Source organism: Myxocyprinus asiaticus, chromosome 19, assembly GCF_019703515.2.
Source record: "Myxocyprinus asiaticus isolate MX2 ecotype Aquarium Trade chromosome 19, UBuf_Myxa_2, whole genome shotgun sequence".
Lineage (NCBI taxonomy): Eukaryota > Metazoa > Chordata > Actinopteri > Cypriniformes > Catostomidae > Myxocyprinus > Myxocyprinus asiaticus.
The window spans coordinates 33476876-33499449 of NC_059362.1; the positions used below are offsets into that span (position 1 = coordinate 33476876).

The 22574-nt window shown below is 38.3% G+C and overlaps 1 pseudogene; it reads left to right on the plus strand.

Moving 5' to 3' along the window:
• Positions 1-3979: 3979 nt before the first annotated feature.
• LOC127409962 (uncharacterized protein C1orf112 homolog) lies at positions 3980-22036 on the plus strand (annotated as a pseudogene).
• Positions 22037-22574: the final 538 nt, after the last annotated feature.

Sequence of the window (22574 nt, forward strand, 5' to 3'; positions counted from 1 at the left end):
AGTAGGAGAGAGCTATCTGTTAGTGTTCCCAATGGAGAACTCCTTGCAGTATATTGGTAACAACATACTTAAGTCTTTGTAACACTTTAAAGATCATAGAAGATAATAATTATTATTAAAAAAAAAAATTTAAAAAAAAAAGAAAGAAAGAAAGAAAAAGATTTTGGGTTGAATGATGGAGCAGTTATGGCATTTACCAGCCAATCCCCTTTTAGTGAACACCCCTGCATTCAAAACAGCATAACTGATACCTTTGGGTGGAATTTCAAAGAGAGAACAATCATGATAGCCAGGTTGTAAGGTCATTTCTAACAGAATTTCCAATAAAAATGACTTGAAATGTGTATTTTTAAGCTCCACACTTTTCAACACTCCAAAGTTCGCAGTGGATGGTAAAGTCATCAAAGGTCTTAGGGATGATCACTTCTGAATGAAATGCACCCCACATCAACACATAGCAAAAGTGAGGTGTTGATTTAATCATTTGAATTGTCCAGAGAACAATTAAGCTTATTTTGGAGTGGGCTGGGTTGGTATGACACTATAAACTGGTGCCAAAAACACATTACTGCAGTGTGGCATTGTAACAATGGGCTTTAGTGCTGGTTGTGTTTGTTGATTTCTGCAGTGTAAGGGCTTGGGCCTTTAATCCTCGTACACTGATGTAACCATGTCTATTGAGGGATCAGTTTAAAGCCCCACATGATTCACAGTTCCAGAGGCCCCAGTTGTCACCTATGACTCCAGGGCTAGCAAATGCACCTTCAAGTGTTCAGTCCAAGCAAGATTTACAGGGCGCTGTCATGGAACTAACCTGGAAATATCAAATGGTCCTAGAAGAGGTGGCACAGCCAGATGTTAACTTTCAGTTGCAGCAGCCTACTCTTGCTAACAGTATAGTAGCCCAATGTTTGGAGGACCTTGTGCATGTGGAAGTGAAGCACAACGTGTTTGGTACTGGCCAGCTGATTGAGCCCTCACTTCTATCTCTAGGGTGCTGTAGTGTAGTAAATGTAGATGCAGCTGCCCAAGTCCTGGTCTTTCATTCCAAACTTCAGGATTGTGGCAGTCAGCTTGTGGTGTGTTTTTATGTTGCCTATTTAAAGTGTTGTACCTTTTGCTTGGATGGATGCAGTCCTGCTGTATTCAGTGGCTTTAATAACTGAGGATGAGCTTGTGTACGTCTTTACCCTTTAGTATAGGCCACAGGCACCACAGATCACTCCATCTGAGGACCAGTGGTGCTACAATTGGTATTGAATGCCACTACCCAAGGTAAGTGTTTTACGTATTCTATCATGCCATTTGCAATTTCAAGTCCCTCAGCAAGATGTATAAATAAGACTTTATTTTTATTACAGGAGACAAAGTGTGAGCAGTAGTGCCCTGAAGCTATCTTGGTTTTTATACATAGACACTAAAGCTGCAGAGGACATCCTTGTCTTCTCCCTGAAGCTCATGATTAATGTGTATTGCCTTGCACTACACAGTTTCCCAGCTTGGGGTTTGAGAACCCTTACATTGGCATGAGGATTATGTAGAAATGAAAACCAAATTAAGTTGAACAAAACTTGAGCCTGTAAATATCTTATGATCTTAACAGTTAAATTAATGGTTTTGAGTTTTTACAAACATGTGGTTTAATTATGAGTTTAGCATGACTTGAATAAATTTGGGTCATAGGAGTTCACATGATCCAAAAGCTTGGGAACCCCTGCTAAATGGTCTGCTTTGCCAAGGTTTTTTTTGTTTTGTTATTTTGTAGCTGACCGGATGAGAGGCCTTCAAACGTTTACTTTCTGGGGGACGTCTTTAATATTGAGACATCCGTACAACAGTACAACCATGTGCCCATCAGTGTTTTTGTGGTCTGCTGCGTGGCCACTGCAAGTTCTGATGTGAACTCTGCCCCTAGATGTTGTTTCATTGAGAACAAGAGGTAATAAAATATTACATTTGAACTTTAAATTTACTGAGGGGTTAAAATCTAAGACTTCTTATTTTTCAGTTGCTTTACTGACGCAAAGTATACAGGCTCCAGTTTCCTGGCCCCGGTGCGAGAAGCTGCCACTTCAACTGGAGGCGTTCAGGTTCCAGCAGCAAAGCATTGGTTCTGTATGTTTTGCACATATTATATAAAGGTTCATGTTTTAGCATTTTTGTTTTTCCTTTGAACTAAAAATGTGCCTTTCTCAGCAGATTTCAGTCTCCTGAAAGCAAGTGCAGCTTCATCTGCATTTGATGAGGAGTACAAGGCATGCTCTTTCAAAGCCAGTGGTTAAGTCTGGATGGATGAAGTGTTTTTGGGGTGGGGGTTTTGTTTTGTTGTACCACGGCAAGACTAAGATTCCCTCACCCCACCCCTCTCACCTCCAGATGGAAGTGACCAGGTGTGTGGCTGCTGTGACAAGCTGTGGATTAAGGGATGGTAGCATGTCGCCGCCAGTAGTTCCAGGTATGTGCTCTTTATGACGAGGCCTAATCTGTGCCCTTTTATTCCTTGAATGTAATTTTTTTTTTTTGGCTGGGGGCAAGCATCCAGTGGTTTTGGGACACGAGTGATCTATAACAACAGGGTTGCGGTTTGGGGGACAACTGAGACCGTTGTCCCAGGCCCTGTGATCACGGGGCCCTAATAAATAGGTCTTCATACTGAGTGTATTGGAGCTGGGACCCTGTAAATTCAAGGGGCAGACTTGATCCATAAAGTTCATGTTTTGGTTCTGTCTCCATTCAGGATACTACATTTTCCCCTTTGGGGGAAAAAGAACAGCTAAAGCTGGATGGTTGGTTTCCGATGGGTGCCCTGGTACGGCTGGTCAGTTGGCTGTTAAAAAGTGGTTTTTGAACACTACTTGGCTGGTCTGACTGGGAGAGCACCAGCTAAAACCAGCTGGGCTTTTTCTCTCCCTTAAGCAGGGATGGCAATGAATTGTATTTATAATATGCAAAGCTGAAATCTGAGCAGGTTTGAAGTAGTCAAGATGTATCTGAGTTTTTTCCTCAAAACAGAATTTAAGACTTTTTTAGGATTTCATTTCAGGCCTCCTCTAAACAATGCAAGTGAATGTACTCCATTTTTTGATTGCCCAAAATGCATATTTAGGGTGCATCAAAATAATCCACACGACTCCAGTCGACAAAAAGTTCTTCTGAAAACAAATTATTGATAATTTTGAGAAACAAAACAATACTTATATACTTTTTAACTACAAACGTTCGCTTCTGTACATCTCTGTGACGCGCACTCATGAGAGGGATGACCTAAGCTTGTTGGTAAGGTCACGCATCATGTGAAGGAGGAGGCATGAAGCGTGTCATTGTTTACAAGAGAAACTTGCACAGAGCACAGACCAAGCGCCGTTCACAAACCAAATTTTTTTCAAAACAATATAAAATAAAACATTTCCAAATAATAATAAAAAAAATAATGTAAACAATGACGAGCTTCCTGAATCCTCCACGTGATGTGTGACCTTTCCAACGAGCTTATGTCATCCCTCACATGAGCGCGCATCACAGAGATGTATGGAAGCGAACATTTGTAGTTAAAAAGTATAAGTACTGGTTTTTTTCTTTTTTTTTTCTTTCTCAAACTAATCAATTGTTTGGGTTCAGAAGAACTTTATTTGTCGACTGGAGTTGTGGATTATTTTGATGCATCCTTAATATGCATTTTGGACCGTCAAATAATGGAGTACATTCACTTGTGTTGTTTAGAGGAGGAGGCCTGAAATGAAATCCTGAAAGTCTTAAATTCTGTTTTGATGAAGAAAGAAACTCAGATACATCTTGGATGGCCTGAGTAAATTTATCAGCAAATTTTCATTTTTGGGTGAACTATTCCTTTTAAGAAATATTCTAAAGGTGTACCCCTGTCATATTTGATCATATTTTTATGCTCATGTACAGCACACAATATTGCTTCATTTGTTGGTGGTACAGTAAAACTTTCTGCTGATGTGTTTGTGGTCAAATAATGGTCCAGATGCTGGAGTCTCTCTCTGACTGTGTGCATCATGTCTGTTCCTTCAAAGAGTCTGTCTCCTTGGATACCGTCCGCTCTCTGCCCTCTTGCACCCTCAGAATCTGAAAGGAAACCTTCCAGCACTGCAAGGTACAGGATATTTTTTAATATATATATATTTAAAACACTGGCCATATTTTGGGACTGTCAGCTAGGGATGTTCCAGTAAAATTATATATGGATATATTGCATTCAGTTTTGCTAATAATTGTGGTTTTGGTATGCATCACAAAATGTATCAAAACGTTACATTTGTAATGCAGTTTGTTTCATATTGTGAGGTAGTTTGCGATAACCAGCCCTTAGTCAGCTGTGGACTGTAAATCGATCAGTTTTACCCAAAAGTTACTGCTGTAGTGGTATTGAGTAGGACTGTCATCGTTGTATATTTCAGTATAGGTTTTTGTGTGTGTTGGGGATGTTTATAGGACAGTGAGGTCATGTACAGTGGAAGGCTGTCAATGGTGGGCGATCTCCTTCAGGGCCTGTTTAAAGAGGCCTACTCTTTGCAGAAGGGTCTGATGGAACTGTTGGACAAAATTAACTTGGAGGACACAGCATCTGAGGTGGAGGTATCAGACATCATTACAGGTGTGTGCTTTATATATGACGGAGAGCAAGGTTCCATATAAATTCGAAATTCCTGTTTATATGCAGTCTAACATTTGATATTAGGGATGTCATAAAATATCAATATATTGATTATTGATTGACACATTATTTTATCGATATTTACATTTAAATTAGAAGCCTAATTTTTGTGCTTTCAATTCACTGTCAGTTGCATTCCATTCAATGTAGTCTGATGTAATAGCTTTGGGAGACTACAAGGGGGGTGACATAACATTTACTGAAACAGGTCACAGCATGAACAAGGCATCACACACATTAAGTTATGAAAGGTTTTGTACTTCAAGAATTAACAAACTGACATTGAGCTTGCATGTTAGTATATGAAACCTGTGTAACTGGTCAAACTGAACGTTTAGAAATGGGACAGTTTATTATGCAATTTTGCTGTATGTAGCACTGAATAGGTCATACTTGTAACTGAAAATACATTGTGTAGACTATATGAAAGATTCTTGTACACAATATATCATCTAGTAATGACTAGAGTAAATAATCGATGTCCTACGATTATGATTTGGGTCGAATTTAATTTAAAACTATGCAAATTAAGCTCCGTGGTGCTGCAGAATTTAACAACCTCTGGAGACGTCAAACCCATGTTGTGTGTGCGTACATACCTTAATAGAAAATAATTTAAAAAATAAGTTTCAAATTTTAGAATGCGCCATGTCCTCCGCCAGACTCGTCCGGTGTGCGACTACTTTAACCCTGCCGCTCACACTTTATCAAAGTTGTGTTGAGAAATATGTTTAAAAGACAAAGACTACTGGGCAGCAGGCAGCCCTATTTATTGCTGAAAAAATCCAGACATCGTAGGGCTGTGTCGTTAAAATCAAATATCAATATTGCGATACTTTTTTATCATGATATTGTATCGATACTTATATTAAACTATTTGTGTATCCATATCATGTAAACGTAACAAAGTTGGCACACTGTTACTTCCAAATCAATTTAATGAGCTCACCAAGAGACAAAAACGTGATGTTTCGAGCTACATGCTCTTCGTCAGACATCAGTAATAACTGAAATGTACCCAAATGAATTGAAATTTAAATTGATTCATAATCGAATTAAATTATGATATTGTGATGTATCGCAATATATTGACATGTGTATTGCAATATGTCGTATCATGAGGTGCCAGGCAATACCCAGCCCTTATATATATCGCTAATCATCGGGAAAATCTTCTGATTATCGATACATGAAAAGGGCATTGATCCCAAGCCTATTTGATATATTTTTATGTATTCTATTGGGGCAATCTAGTTATGAGTTAAGAATTGGTTTAGTGTCTCAGAGGTGAGTGTTGTTGAATTTGCAGCTAATTTGCAGTTAGTTTATGAAAGAACATTAATTAAAAAGGTAATTTCAGACACTGGTATGTATACATTTTTATATTGTGAAACTTTGCTAGATTTTGTGTCTGATAACACACAGAGCGTGAAGTACCAATCTCTCATAGAGGATCAGCTTAACCACACTCATTGTGTGAAGACCTGTGTTCGTCCATCCAGAACGCTCTTGAGCTGAGCAAACAGATCCAACAGGCAGGTCAGCAGGTAGAGTAGACCAGCAGTTACCGCAGTTCTCAAAAGATCAGGGTCTTCATTATTTATCCAGTAGGATTTTCTGACCTTTAAAGATGATGATTGTTATTCATGGGTCATTGTATTTGGCCGATTCTTATAGTGATTACTTAGAAATAAGCATGTTACTATTTCCACAGGATATTCAATTGGGAATTTCCACTGATTAATAAGGTTAACCATTCTGCTCTGGAGAATTTGCATCAAAGACTACTATGGTTGGATAGTAATGATAAGAAAGTGTTTTAATGTAATATCTGTTTTCACTTTAATTCTTTGTAATTGTAGGTCATACCTCCCTTCCTCCCTTTGTTTCTTGTAGGAAGTTGTGCACTGTCCAGAATACAAGCTTTTCCAAAAAGCAACAAAGATGTGTAGGTTTTTTTGCCAACACATTAGTCCACTACACAAAGGTAACTGATAGAAAAAAGTAAATTTTAATATAGTCTGAAATAGTAACTGAATAATATGTTTTATTTTGAATCTTTTGACAGGAATTTAAACCATTTCTTGCTAAGACTTGGCGCCGTTTTTACCAATTGTATCTCCAAATCCGAAGGTAATCAACATAATTTCTCATAAGATCAATACAGAAACTTTTTATACCAGCAATGTTCCTTATTCAGGAAACAAGCAGAACAAATTGTGTAAATTGTTTGCAAAAATATTCCTATGTAAATTTTTGCATTCATTTCAATGTGCAGCAATTTATGTAAAAAATTATGGATTTATGAAAGACACAGAAATTAGTGCTAGTTTCTGCTCATGTTTCATGAATTAGGCCCACTGATTTTAAAATCATGTCAAATCTGTTTTGTTATTTATTTGTATTATTGTTATTAATTGTCAGTTTTGTCTTTTTGTTTTTTCTGATTAGTAAGTTTTCCCCCCTCTGTGTATGCCCCATTGGTACCCCCTGCCCTCAGTGAAGAGTTGAGAGTGGCGGTCCTGGTTCCCATGACACAACTGTTGTCCTTCCAGCCTTTTGCTGAGTCTGTCCTGAACCCGGACCACCGTGAGCTTCTTATTTTAAAAAAACTATAACTTCCTGTCCTCTGTCCCCTCTGCTGACACTCATTGACATACTGCTGAATCTAAGCCCAGTGCATCAAGTTTGAAAAATGTATATATTCATTTTTGCATATTTCTAGATAGCAGATCAATGTGTATAATTTCTGATTATTTACTGATTTATGATCAATTCCCCTAGTCTCTTTAAAACTGCCTTAACAAACACTTTTGGCAAGGACATCACTGGCCTCAACTGACATGCCCGCATGCTAACATTTCCTCCTAAAATTGTTTGGCTTGTCCTTTGTAAGGACAGAGATCACTCAACTTGGTCATGAACATTAGTCTGTTGTTTAATGTAAGTGATGGGTCACTGTCTGCAAAAACTGCACATTTAACCAAAAGCCTCAGCAGAGTGAAAAGAATGGGAGATTAATTACTTCCATGTCAAGGACATGATTATATAATGAGTGCAGAGAGACTGACTGTCCACGGACTGCACTGACACATTGCTGAGTGTACATCCTGTGATTATCCCAGGTCACCGTAAGTGAGTGAGTGCTTGTGGCCTCTCGTTATTGTAGAGCAGTGCTTGTGTCTATCATGTCTTCTGTAGCTCTGCAACCATTTTAGAGATTGTACTATTATTAGATACAGTGATTAGGTAAATAATGCAGATCGTATGTAATGGAATGTTTTCAGACTAATTACAGGCTTGTAGTTGTGGGGAAATCCTTCAGTTTGCCAAAATTACCACAGACTATTACCATTTCCAAAGGTTTCCATAATTTTTTTTTTTTTAAGTGCACTCGCTCATTTTTCCATCATTATAAATGAGAATGGCAAGAAATGAATATTACTTTTGAAAAATGTTTAAAATCACGTACTCACATGGATTGAAGACTCATAAGTAGCTTAATAAAAGCTGTTTTTTTTTTTTACACTTATTTCTCTTATAATTTACCTACCCTCATGCCATCCAAGATGTGTATGACTTTATTTCTTCTGCAGAACATAAACAAAGAGAAGAATAGAATATCTCCACTCTGTTGGTCCTTACAATGCAAGTGAATGGTGACCAACCTTTGAAGCTCCAAAAAGTACAAAGGCAGAATAAAAGCAATCCAAATGACTTCAGGTGAGAACAGACCAAAAAATAACATTTTTCACAATAAACCTTGACATCAGCAGTCTTCCTGGCAATTATGATTTCTGAGCATGCGTTGAGCGCTAGGAAGTGTAATTGAGCCTGAAATCATGATCGTGCCTAGAGACTGCAATGGCAAGATTGACAGTAAAAAAGGAGTTATATTTTGGTCAGTTCTCACCTAAAATTGAACAGATAGCTTCAGAAGACATGGATTAAACCACTGGAGTCATATGGATTACTTCTATGCTGCTATTATGTGTTGTTGTTTTGTTTTTTTGGCACGTTTTTGGTCACCATTCACTTGCATTAGTTGGACCTACAGAGCTGAGATATTCTAAAAATCTTATTTTGTGTTCTGCAGAAAAAATAAAGTCATACATATCTGGGATGGCATAAGGGTAAGTAAATAAGATCATTTTAATTTTTAGGTGAACTATTCCTTTAAGATCACCTGACCGGCAAATACTACACTTTATTTCACTAACCTTCCTGTTATCGGACACTTTATTTGTATGTAGGATTAACTAATCATGGCTGTCTGTGAATAGTATATTTCTGCAATGGCATCTGTAACTGAAAACTATTGTTTTAGTTTTATGCTGCACCCACGTAAATTGGTACAAGTCAATAAAAGTCCAAGTCAGCCTGTGCAACATAAACAAAATTACAAAGGGCGCCAAAATGTTTTTGGGTGTTTGTGTGTTTTAGAGTGCAGCACAGAGCTTTGTCTTCCACAGTGTCTGCTCCAGGTGAATGTACAAGGTAAACCCAGCCAGAGGAGGTGCTGCGGTTATGGAGTTATGGCAGACAGTTCTCAGAGGAAATTCAGAGGAAACTCCCAGGTACACAAGAAAAACTAAGCATTATAACTTTAAGTTTGTTTCCTGTAGATTAAGCCTAGTATTACTGGTGAAAGAACATTATAATAACGACCTCTTTCTCTCCGCAGATGGTCTGTGTTTGAGGCAGTGTTGCAGAGTTTTCGTTGGTGTATGTTGGAGCGTGCAGTGCCAGTGTGGTTGCCGGGGGTAATGCTGGGAGGGCAGGCTCAGGGTATGGTCAGTCTCCACCTGCATATGTGTGGCTGTGCTGCCTGCTCATCACTTCCTTCTCTTTTTAACATTTGTTGAATGTTTTTTTTTATGATTTATACTATTGGGGTTTTCATGTTGTACACTCATAGGTAAAACAAAATGAGCCAAGCCCAAAATAGCAAAACAATAAGATTTTAATGCTCTTCATAACAAATCATTGGTCAGGAAATTAGCAAGAATTAAACAAATGCACTCCTGGTGCACTTCATTGGCACCATTTGCTCACAGAAAATATAATGATTAAAATGTTTGCTATAAAATTAAAAAATAACACATGTCGGGGTGTGCAAAATGTTCAAAAAAATATCTTCTGGGATTTTATTTATTTATTTTTTTTTTAAGATTAGTCATCAGTTGGTGATCTGCCATACCTGATGCAGCCCTTCAAAGGCCTGATAAGCTCATAAATTGAACCAGGAGTGATAGAGCAGGGATCTACAATATGCAGTGTTGCGAGTCTCAAGGTAGAGTGAGAAAATCTACTCCAATATCATGCGGGGTGTTGCTGTCAGAAACCCCATAGGGGGTCTGCATCAGGCAAACTGTAGCTGTTCTGAAGTTTACAAGATCCTGAAGGCAGAGAAAATCCTTATTTCTCTATCAGCTATTAAAAGAATAGGTCAACGCTTTAAAACAACATGTGATGTTGCCAGAAAGAAAGGATCTGGAAGGCCCAAATCCTCTTCATGCAGGGATGACTACCTGCTGAAATTTACGGTTCTCAAAGACAAGGAAAACAGCCTACAAAAACTGTCAGCAGAATTTAAGACCTCAGAAAACAAGACTCTTTGGAGAAGAACAATATCAGAAGGCTATCTAGAGCAGGTTTTGTGTTTAGAAGATGTGTTAAAAAGCCATTGCATCAAAGACAGTTTTTGGCAGAATATGTAAAGTTTGATTCAGAGTGGTTCAGCAGAGTTGTGTGGAGTGATGAATCACGATTGAAGTTGCATGGTGATGCTCCATGTGCTTTCGAAGATCTGGTGAGAATTACAATAGTGAATGCATCTCTACCACAGTAAAGCATGGAGGAAGAGGTGTCATGGTGTGGGGGCCTTTTCAGCTGCTGGGACTAGAAAGCTGCTTCACTGTGAAAAGTCAGTTAATGCTTTGGAGTACAGGAGAATATTGCAGAAAGGCTTGCATCCCACAATTGAAAAGTTGTTTTCTAAAGAGGAACGATAAGAAGTTATTTTTCAACAAGACAGTACTCCTGCCCACACTGCAAAGACCACCAAAACCAGCTTGAGAACAAGTCCATCAGGCTCATGTTTTGGCCTGGTCAGAGTCCAGATTTGAATGGGAAATGTTTTTCAACTACTCATCAACTGTTTGAAGCCATCAACATTGAGTGGAACAACACTGACTCTTCTTTCTATAAAAAGTTGTCTGCAAGTTTACTCGCAAGGCTTAAACATTTAAAGACATCTAAGGAAAAAAAATATTCCATACTAAGTTACTTTATATGATCAATTCATGCTAATTTCCTGACCATCAAGACACCATAAATTCATGATTTCAGTTGGCCAACTGTAAACTTTATGAAAGCCTAAAGTATTCAAATGGTGGTAATTTAAATACACTTGTGAAACCTGCCACATCCTAGCCACAATGAATGTGTGCACAGTTTTGAAATCTGAATGAAATATAGTAATATGTAACAATGTTATTTAAGCACTAAATCCACCAGAAACGCTGGACGTCACTGGTGCCGACCATTTTTTGCCTCTTATTTTCATAAGATGAACATTTCACAACTTTTTGACACTCTCACTGCTTGGTCCGCTCTGCTGTCGATTCCACAATCCCTCGTGTAAGCCTACTGCTCAGCTCCTATAGAGAATAAATTGAAAACCCTCTCTCATTCTAAGGCACTAAACATGTACAGTTATTCTAATAAAGCTTCATGTTTCACTCATTGGATAAGTTGACATGCCTCAGACAATAAAGTGAGGACAATAAATCGGAAATTAAGGATTGTTTTTCCTACTGCATGCATAAAATGTACTATACGTTTTATCTGTAAAAGACAAGTATATCATCATCCAATAAATTCTCCTATTTTTACTCAAACTGGTGTCAGATATTGAACACTGAGATCATTTTCTAGTTCAGAAGTAACTGGCACACATTAAGACATGTCAGAAAAAGGAAACGGCATATAATTTTGCTGACCTCTATGGTCCATTCTTTTAGGAGAAGTCACTGTTAGCTGCCGTACTGCAGGCAGACACGCAGACGGCTGTCTTGGCCACAGATGTCTGGTGCTTCCTGGCATGGTGAGCATACAGACACACCCATGAGCGTAAACCAATGACTACAAATGTACAAAGCTGTTACAGAGACGCGAACATGAACAATTCGTGAAAATGTCCCGAAAATATGCTTGTGTTTTCTCTCTCTCTTCATGTATGGCATGGCTGAGTTGTGTTTTCATAATGTTCTCCTCATTGCTAACCTGGTGTGTGGAATCAGTTTGGAATGTGACCTTCTCCGACCTCTTGTTGTTTTCTGGAAACCTGTCTGGATTGTGGGGCCACAGGGAACCCTCTTTCTCTTTTACACCCCAACTGAGCTGATAATTGGTGTCAAATGAACATGGGGGAAGAACACACCTGTCTGTCACACCACTCTTTTAGCTCTTCTCTCCTGTGCTCGGCCTTAATGTTTAAACCCACACTATGGTTCAAAGACCACCAGTTTGGCTATTACAGGGAAAAATATTATTGATTAGAATGACACAAAAATATTATATGTGTGGATCTGATTCATTCTTGAGTCATCAGGAAAGGTGTCCAAGAAAAGCCCTGCGGTGGCCCCAAAAGTTTTTGGACTCTTAATACACATTTAAAAATGTGTGAATTTCATAGGATTAGATGGCAGAACTTCTAACATAGTGACATCTGAAAAAAGAAGAAAAAAAATGTTGACAACTAAAGTATCCATATACTTTTCTTAACTTTGAACTTTATCTATGCAACCTTTTTCTTTTTTTTTTTTTTTTTTTAAATGTGATTTTGCTATCTTTCTGTAAATTAAATGCCACTTGTTTTTAGACTTTGTTATAATGCAGTGACATTCATATATTTTTAAAGTAATAGTTCATCCAGAAATGAAAATTCTCTGATCATTTACTCACCCTCCTGCCATCCCAGATGTTTGACTTTGTTTCTTCTGCTGAACACAAATGCAGATTTTTAGAAGAATATCTCAGCTCTGTTGATCCATACAACGCAAGTGAATAGTGGCCAGAAATGTAAAGGTCTAATAAGCATATAAAGGCAGGATAAAAGTAATCCAAATAACCCTATAGATTTAACCACTATCTTCAGAAGCTATATGATAGGTGTGAGTGATCAATATTTAAGTCCTTTTTACTATAAATCTCCACTTACAAACAGCTTTCCTAAGTGCTCTTCTCTACTAAGAGTTCTCTTTTGTTGTTGTTGCTTTTTTTTGTGATTTGCATTCTTTGCGCATATTGCCACCTACTGGGCAGGGAGCATTTTAGTTGATGTTTTAGTCTTTCAGTCCTCTCAGTCTAAACATTTTGTTAGAACATTCCATCAAATTTAAGGACTTTAGTACTAAAATAGTGGCTTCTGTGACCTGTATTGTTGTTGTACTGTCCAGATAAGGTCATGTCCTGGTGAGGGTTATCAGCTGGTCCACCTGGCCTTGCTGCTTCGACGCCTGCTTTTTCTCATGACTCCAAACACCAGGTCAGTATCAGTTTTTCTTCCTTCCAGATATGGCACCACAGCATATGATTAGACCACTAACTCTGCAAAGAACATCACCTTCGCACCTTTGTACATCACCCTGATTCTCAGAACACTGAGTTTGTTTTTGGTTTCCTATTATTGTTTCTATACCCACAGTTCTTTTTCTGTGTTTTAACGGTTGTAAATTTGCATCTTTGATATGTGATGAAGTGTTTTTTGTGGTGTACTTGTGTCCCTCTCAGGAGGAGAACCTGTGTGTGTGGCATCACACTCTGCTGAGGTATCTGTGCGCAAAGGCACATATGCGGGTGGAGGAAGTAATGATTTCCAGGGCCTCTGTTGTACTACAGGAATGGCAGAACAGTGGCTGCAGACTGGGAGATGTACCAAGACTGGTGAGAGAACTGGAGAAACGCTGCTGCCACCAACCACAGCAAACCTTTGGGGTCAAAAATGCTAAGATATAATAGCTTTTCCACAGTTTATTGTAAAGGTGGGAATCTTTATGTACCTCACGATTAAATTCGGTTTAGATACGGAGAGTTTCTGTTTGATTCCAAAATGATTCTCAATGCATAATATTTTTGACAGCAGGCAAGGAACTCTAATCATTGGTGGGCTACATTTGGCTTGTTGCTATTATACCCACTTTAATTAAAAGTATTTTGTTGTGTTATAAATGCCGCTTCAGATGCGCCTTCCGTGCCATTTTATCACACATATTTGTATCTGTAATGTTTTATGCTCTGTATCATTTTTCAATAAAAACATTAGGTTCCAATCAAGATGTTTTTGACAAAGAAACATGATGCATCAGTGAACAAATTTTAGTCTTTAATCAGACTTCTCACAAGGTTCCTGTAGCATTACACAGGACAACCATAATTGCATGTCAATCAGTTGAAGGAAACGGAAAAGCTCTGATCCAGATTTAAGGTCCAAGGCTGTAAATGTGCTTTATACCACACCCTGACCCTGAATAAATTTTAAGTGGATTAATGTTTTGATATAGACATTGAACAAAACCCTGCACTTAAACATTTTGACCATGGAAAACTCAGGCTTTTTTTATCATGTTTTTAACACGTAAGCATTTTATTGTGTTTTAGAATAACATGTAGAGTGTGTCTGATATATCTGACACATTGCCCTATCTTAAGTGCCCTTAAACCAAACCCATTTTAACCACTTTGTCTGTGATTCAGAACAGGGTACTGGATTGTGTGCAGGTGATTGTGGTGGGAGGGAGTAACCTGCAGCTTGAATGTGTGGGGTCTTCTGTGAAGATTATCTCTCAGTTGTGGAGTCACATGTGTAGCAACCAGGTGATCCCATAGTTTTACACAAACTAAGTTTAAGTTTACAAGTGTTCAGCACTTCAATTCAAATGGGTGATATGTTTTGGAGAAAGTCAAGTTGATGCTTGTCTAGTTATCATTCTTTTGTAGTGGAGTTATGTTTGTTTTTCTTCCATTGTTTATCTCTGTTTACAGGTTCAGATTTATCCTCCTCTCCAGTGTTCTGTGAAGTTACTCCTGTCAATATCAGCTGTTTTGATCAAAAGTGTAGACCCCACATGTTATCATTCAGGTGATCTAACTTTACATTCATTGGATAATTTTCTACCTTTTCCTCCGTGTATTTGTTTAACCTTTCCTCGTGGTTCTCTATTTTCTTTCTGTTTCTCTGTCTTTACTGTTTTTTTTTTTTGTTTTTTTTGGCACAATGCAGGGTCTTTTCTGTTTGAGTGGTTTGAATCTGATGACCTGCTCTTAGCTGCTTTGGAGTTTCTAGCCTCCATGGGAAAAGTATTTATTCATCCCAATATTCAGGTATGAGTGGAACAGGAGTGAAATGTTGGAGTTTAAGATAGAAAATTAGTCATCTGGTCTATTTATTTTGTGTGCTTATTAACATATACGTGTTTGTGTGTATGATCAGTGCCCAGTTTTACCCAGAATCAGTGCTCTGTTTAATGTTCTCCTGACTCACCCATCCTGGCTGATAATCCAACATGTTCAGGAGGCCTTTGGTCTTTTTGCAGTGGTCAGAATTTCCCCATTATGTAATATATATATTTTTTAAGGTGCAATATGTAACATTTTTCATGTAATATTCACCTTTTTTTTTTTTTTTTTTTTTTTTTCAATGTGTGAACGGCTTGTAACACAACTTAAAAAATGAGCCCTTCCTGGACTTCCTAGGTTGCCTATTAACGCCTGTAGGCTGATTTTCATGCGAAGGGAGCGGGTCGCTTCTGCCGGGAAAATCCAAAGGATGTGACGTTTATGCGTACTCCCGAGAGCCTTGCCTCAGTGCTTCTCTTCCACTATTCAACAGCGACAACAAACTGCAACACTAGATAACGTTATCTTAGAGATGGAATCCAGCAAACATCCGGCTCCCAGCACAACACAGACTCCTACACAAACTAAAAAAAACAAAAAAACATTTACTGAATCCCGTCTGGCTAAGCGGGAACGTGATCGTGGTCGAGCGAAAACTAGAGTGAAACTCGGCAGAACATTTGATTCCTGGAGGGACCTTCGTTCGGTTTTGGGGCTCAAAACCGACCTTGAATTGGCGTTCTTCTTATTGGACAGGTAAGCTTACATAACTGCAAAGCATGTGAAATATAGTGCCATAAGGATTGATCTGTATAATTTTAGCTAACATGATCTTGCCTGCTAACGCTGATGAATTGCAAGCTACCTTCACAGTAACTGACATAATGTTAATCTGTAATTATTCAGCAAGGTAAACTACAATAACACATGAAATGAATGTTAGACAATGTTCAAGATAATGCAAAAAGACCCATTCATTAGTGTAACATAACTTGGTTATACAGAAAATATATACAATCTATTATAAAACAATAGCGTATCAATATCAAAATGACAGTTGTGATGGAATCACATCAATACTGAATTGTGTCAACATATTTATAATGTACAGTCTATTTTATAAACAGCTACTGTCATCCATCATATTTAGCTAACAGCTATTGATAAAGCTGGCTAGCTAGCTAACGCCGACATTGACTGCATTTATACGATAGCCTATGTATCATGCAAAGTGATTACTTCAAACTACAGTCTCACGTATTCAGACCTATATCCACACTTTGTTTTAGCCCTATTCCAGCACTGGATATTCAAATATAATATGCAGTCTCAAAGTTTGTAGTAAAACAATCATAACTGTGTAATTTAATTTATGCTACCTCATCTGTCATCATGATGCTGGTGAATCACATTCAGTCTCGCTTCCCTATGGAGTCATGTTCGTGCACGATCACGAGTAACAGGCTACAGTTCACTTAATGGCCACAGGTGTCATTAATAACAAGAGTTTCTGAATCTTACATCAGAATCAGAATGAGCTTTATTGCTAAGTATGCTTACACATACAAGAAATTTGTCTTGGTGACAGGAGCTTCCAGTACACAACAATACAAAAACAGCACCAAGACTTTTTAAAAATAATTACAATTGAATAAAAAAAAAAAAGATAAATATTGAAAAAGTATATATAGAACACAATAGACAATATATATATATTATTATATACATACATACATACATACATGTACACATATGAAAATATATAATGTATGTATGTGTATATATATATATATATATATATATATATATATACACACATACATACAAAGATGTAGTGCAAATCTAAATACAAATCGGTTATGTACAGTGCAAGGGAATGTAATGGCAGAAGAGGTAGGATGTGTTGGATAATATAAAAAGACTAAGCTGTGTATTGCACATTAATTATTGTTCAAAGGGGCAGTTTTAACTGTTCATGAGATGGATAGCCTGGGGGAAAAAACTGTTCCTGTGCCTGATGGTTCTGGTGCTCAGAGCTCTGAAGTGTTGGCCAGAAGGCAACAGTTCAAAAAGGTAGTGGGCAGGGTGAGTGGGGTCCAGAGTGTTTTTTTTTTTTTCCCAGCCTTTTTCCTCACTCTGGAAGTGTATAGTTCTTGAAGGGGGGGCAGGGAGCAACCAATAATCCTCTCAGCACTCCAAACTGTCCTTTTGTAGATTGGGCCTTTCAAATCTACAGTAGAACACATTCAGGTCATCAGCTAGTTGTTGGTCCACCACAAGTTTGGGGGTAGGAGTCCTGTAATTCGTAAGTTGTTTCATGCCACTCCACACTGATGCAGGGTCATTAGCTGAAAACTTGTTTTTCAGCTTCTCAGAGTATCTTCTTTTAGCCACTCTGATTCCCTTATTCAGTGTATTCCTGGCCTGATTGTACAAGACTTTATCCCCAACTCTGTAAGCATCCTCTTTGGCCTGACGAAGCTGCCTGTGTTCTGCTGTAAACCATGGTTTGTCGTTGTTAAATAAGTCCTAGTAGGAATGCACATATCCTCACAGAAACTGATATATGATGTAACCGTATCTGTGAGCTCGTCCAGGTCTGTGGTTGCAGCCTCAAAAACACTCCAATTAGTGCAGTCAAAGCAGGCTTGTAGTTCCAGCTCTGCTTCGTTGGTCCATCTCTTTACAGTCCTTAATACAGGCTTAGCAGATTTTAATTTCTGTCTGTAGGTTGGAAGATGAACCAGACAGTGATCAGATAGTCCCAAAGCTGCTCTAGGGACAGAGCGATATGCATCCTTTATTGTTGTGTAGCAATGATCCAGTATATTTCTGTCTCTGGTTGGTCATGTAATGTGCTGTTTATATTTGGGCAGTTCACGTGTGAGGTTTGCTTTGTTAAAATCCCCAATAATAATAATAACTGAGTCCAGGTACTGTTGTTCTGTGTCTGTGATTTGATCAGCCAGCTGTTGCAGCGCTGTATTCAAACACGCATTTAGCGCGATATACACACTCCCCAGGAAAACTCCCGCGGCGAGTAGAAAGGCTTACAGTTAATAAAGAGCGCTTCCAAATTAGGACAGCACATCTTCTTTAACGTTGTTACATCTGTACACCAAATTTCATTGATGTAAAAGCATGTTAAACCGCCTCGTTTTCCCCGTTAACTCCACGATGCGATCCGCTCTGAAAAGATTTACTGGTATATGCTGTCGAAAATTCAGCAGTTCATCTCTGGTAAAACTGACTGGAAAAAGATTACTAAACACAGGCCAAAGAAACAAAAACAACAGGCAAAATCCTTAATTCTAAAATTATATTTGAGTAAATCAGAAGTGATAATACGTTGGGAATGGGCCTCATTCATAAAACACGAGCAGATCTCATTTTTGTGTAAAACGTTTGTAAAGCTGGTCTGACGTAACTTTTCGGATTCATTACATTTTTAGTATTTTCAAAACAGTAAGTCCAAGCAAAATTTACACCTGCTCCCAAACATGTGTAAATTGTGCATAAGACATATAAATGTTTTGTGTTCTTTCAGACAAACTGCCAAGACTACATTTTGATAGAAGTAAAATTAAGTAATGAAATTAAATATTAAATGAGTGAAATTAACCTTAAAAAATAACAAATAATATTTTAAATGTTTCTTTGCTGCTTGTATTTTTTCAAAGTATAGTTTTTTTTCCCAACTCTGCTTATATCCAGCAGAAGTTCTTGACATGGGTTTGCATTTGATTTAAAAAAAAAAAGAATGCCTTCTAACATGACTGGCTGTATTATTATTATTATTATTATTATTATTATTTTTTTTTTTTTTTTTTTTGATATAAGCTCAGTTATTTTCATAATTTAGTATAGGCATCGGTAAATCACGTTCATTTGACGTATGGTAAAACCACAAATGAACACATCATGGGCAAAGGCATAAACAATACAACAGGGGAAAAAAGAAAAAGCCTGAACACTGTCGTATAGCTTTTAAATCTGTAATCTGAGAATGCCTGAAGGACTTTGACCGAAACGCTCTATCAGTTTCTTTGTAGATTGTTACTTTTGTAAGGGAAGTACAGGTGCATCTCAATAAATTAGAATGTCATGGAAAAGTTCATTTATTTCAGTAATTCAACTCAAATTGTGAAACTCGTGTATTAAATAAATTCAGTGCACACAGACTGAAGTAGTTTAAGTCTTTGGTTCTTTTAATTGTGATGATTTTGGCTCACATTTAACAAAAACCCACCAATTCACTATCTCAAAAAATTAGAATACATCATAAGACCAATAAAAAAAACATTTTTAGTGAATTGTTGGACTTCTGGAAAGTATGTTCATTTACTGTATATGTACTCAATACTTGGTAGGGGCTCCTTTTGCTTTAATTACTGCCTCAGTTCGGCGTGGCATGGAGGTGATCAGTTTGTGGCACTGCTGAGGTGGTATGGAAGCCCAGGTTTCTTTGACAGTGGCCTTCAGCTCATCTGCATTTTTTGGTCTCTTGTTTCTCATTTTCCTCTTGACAATACCCCATAGATTCTCTATGGGGTTCAGGTCTGGTGAGTTTGCTGGCCAGTCAAGCACACCAACACCATGGTCATTTGGGCAGGTGCCAAATCCTGCTGGAAAATGAAATCAGCATCTTTAAAAAGCTGGTCAGCAGAAGGAAGCATGAAGTGCTCCAAAATTTCTTGGTAAACGGGTGCAGTGACTTTGGTTTTCAAAAAACACAATGGACCAACACCAGCAGATGACATTGCACCCCAAATCATCACAGACTGTGGAAACTTAACACTGGACTTCAAGCAACTTGGGCTATGAGCTTCTCCACCCTTCCTCCAGACTCTAGGACCTTGGTTTCCAAATGAAATACAAAACTTGCTCTCATCTGAAAAGAGGACTTTGGACCACTGGGCAACAGTCCAGTTCTTCTTCTCCTTAGCCCAGGTAAGATGCCTCTGACGTTGTCTGTGGTTCAGGAGTGGCTTAACAAGAGGAATACAACAACTGTAGCCAAATTCCTTGACATGTCTGTGTGTGGTGGCTCTTGATGCCTTGACCCCAGCCTCAGTCCATTCCTTGTGAAGTTCACCCAAATTCTTGAATCGATTTTGCTTGACAATCCTCATAAGGCTGCGGTTCTCTCGGTTGGTTGTGCATCTTTTTCTTCCACACTTTTTCCTTCCACTCAACTTTCTGTTAACATGCTTGGATACAGCACTCTGTGAACAGCCAGCTTCTTTGGCAATGAATGTTTGTGGCTTACCCTCCTTGTGAAGGGTGTCAATGATTGTCTTTTGGGCAACTGTCAGATCAGCAGTCTTCCCCATGATTGTGAAGCCTAGTGAACCAAACTGAGAGACCATTTTGAAGGCTCAGGAAACCTTTGCAGGTGTTTTGAGATGATTAGCTGATTGGCATGTCACCATATTCTAATTTTTTGAGATAGTGAATTGGTGGGTTTTTGTTAAATGTGAGCCAAAATCATCACAATTAAAAGAACCAAAGACTTAAACTACTTCAGTCTATGTGCACTGAATTTATTTAATACACGAGTCTCACAATTTGAGTTGAATTACTGAAATAAATGAACTTTTCCACGACATTCTAATTTATTGAGATGCACCTGTATATTTTATCCCCTTTTCTCCCAATTTGGAATGCCCAATTCCCACTACTTAGCAGGTCCTCATGGTGGTGCGGTTACTCACCTCAATCTGGGTGGCAGAGGACAAGTCTCAGTTACCTCTGCTTCTGAGACAGTCAATCCACACATCTTATCTCGTGGCTCGCTGTGCATGACACCGCGGATACTCCGCATGTGTATGCTCATGCTACTCTCTGCGATCCACGCACAACTTACCACGTGCCCCATTGAGAGCGAGAACCACTAATCGCGACCACGAGGAGGTTACTCCAAATGACTCTACCCTTCCTAGCAACCGGGCCAATTTGGTTACTTAGGAGACCTGGCTGGAGAAACTAAGCACACCCTGAATTCAAACTCGTGACTCCAGGGGTGGTAGTCAGCGCCAGTACTCGCTGTGCTACCCAGGCCCCTCAGAAATTACTCTTAATTTTTTCGTATATTTACGACATTTTCATGGATGAGGTCCTATGAAACAAAACACTGAATATGAAACAAACATTGAAAGGGTCTAACTCAGAAATTCTGAATATAAGGGTGTATTTCCATTTGAACATGTAGGTACAACAAGGTGGAAACAAGGTGTATCCTGTTATGTAAACTCAAGTGATAATTTCTTCTAACCAAGTCTCTATGAAATTTTGATTTGGTAAAATTCTCAAAAGTTCAGTCTATTTAAATGTTGTTGTTTTTTTTTTTTTTAGCTTGTAGGATCAAGGTTAATGTTTTAAACCAGCTCGCATGTCTCTTTTGTAACTTCAAGACAACCAACTATGAGGAAGTGATTTCCCAAACCTTGACATCAGAGGAGGCCAAAATCAAAGTGGTAAACTTCCTCAGCAAGGTAGGAAATAAGATATACGAGACGCAGACTTCTGATTTAAATAGAACATTAAGAATAATTTTGTCTTATATTTGCTGCGTATATAAATGAATGCATTACTCTCTACAGACTGTCTCACAGCATGAAGTGAGAGAGTGTCTGAAGGAGGGGAGGAATATAATAGAAAAACACTGAACGTCTGGACAGAGAACAGCTCACCTGTACACACACACACCTGTTGCTGAGGAGGTGAGTAACCTCAAGTCATTTTGGCCAGAGAAATCAGACATGTCTGTGGAACTCATTTTTAGTAATTCTACGATTGGCCTTTTCTTTTCCTGTGCCAGCCATGTCCAAAAAGGGCAAGACAGGAGACCAAAGCAGGAGTATGAGCGGCACCTCCAGATAGCTGAAAGTGCCTTGAAAGCCCTGCAGTCAATAGAAGGGCCGTTTCCTCCTCAGTGGGTCATGGCCAGACCTCAAGCTGCAGAATCTGATAACTCAAATAAACACCACTACAGCTGAGCAGCCCTGATATAACCACAACATCAGCTCTACCTCCTGGTTACTTTTAGCGTACTGCCTTGTTTTGTTCATGTAACAAAATTTAAGACATTTGTACAAAAGTTGTTTTTAAGTTTATATGGAAATGGGTCACTTTTAAAGACCATGTAATTGTTTATTAAACTTTGAAATTACAAGCCCATATTCCACTTAGATAATTAGTGTTCTTTAGATTTTACAGGTTCAAATGCTATTTTTGTGTTTTTGGCTGTTAGTATTAACATTTGGGAACCTATCTGTGGGATTTTCCTCCAATTAGGCCACCATCTCACTATGCTAATAAGACCAATCATAATTTAGTATAGAAATAAATGCAAGAAAGAAGTCCAGTCAAAATTCAGTATGCAAATATTACCATGATGTAATTCGCTGTTGGTTAGATTTTGAATGCTGAACATTGACAATTCAATGTCCTCCCCTTCAAACACCTGTCATATAAATGTAGATGCCAATTTTCA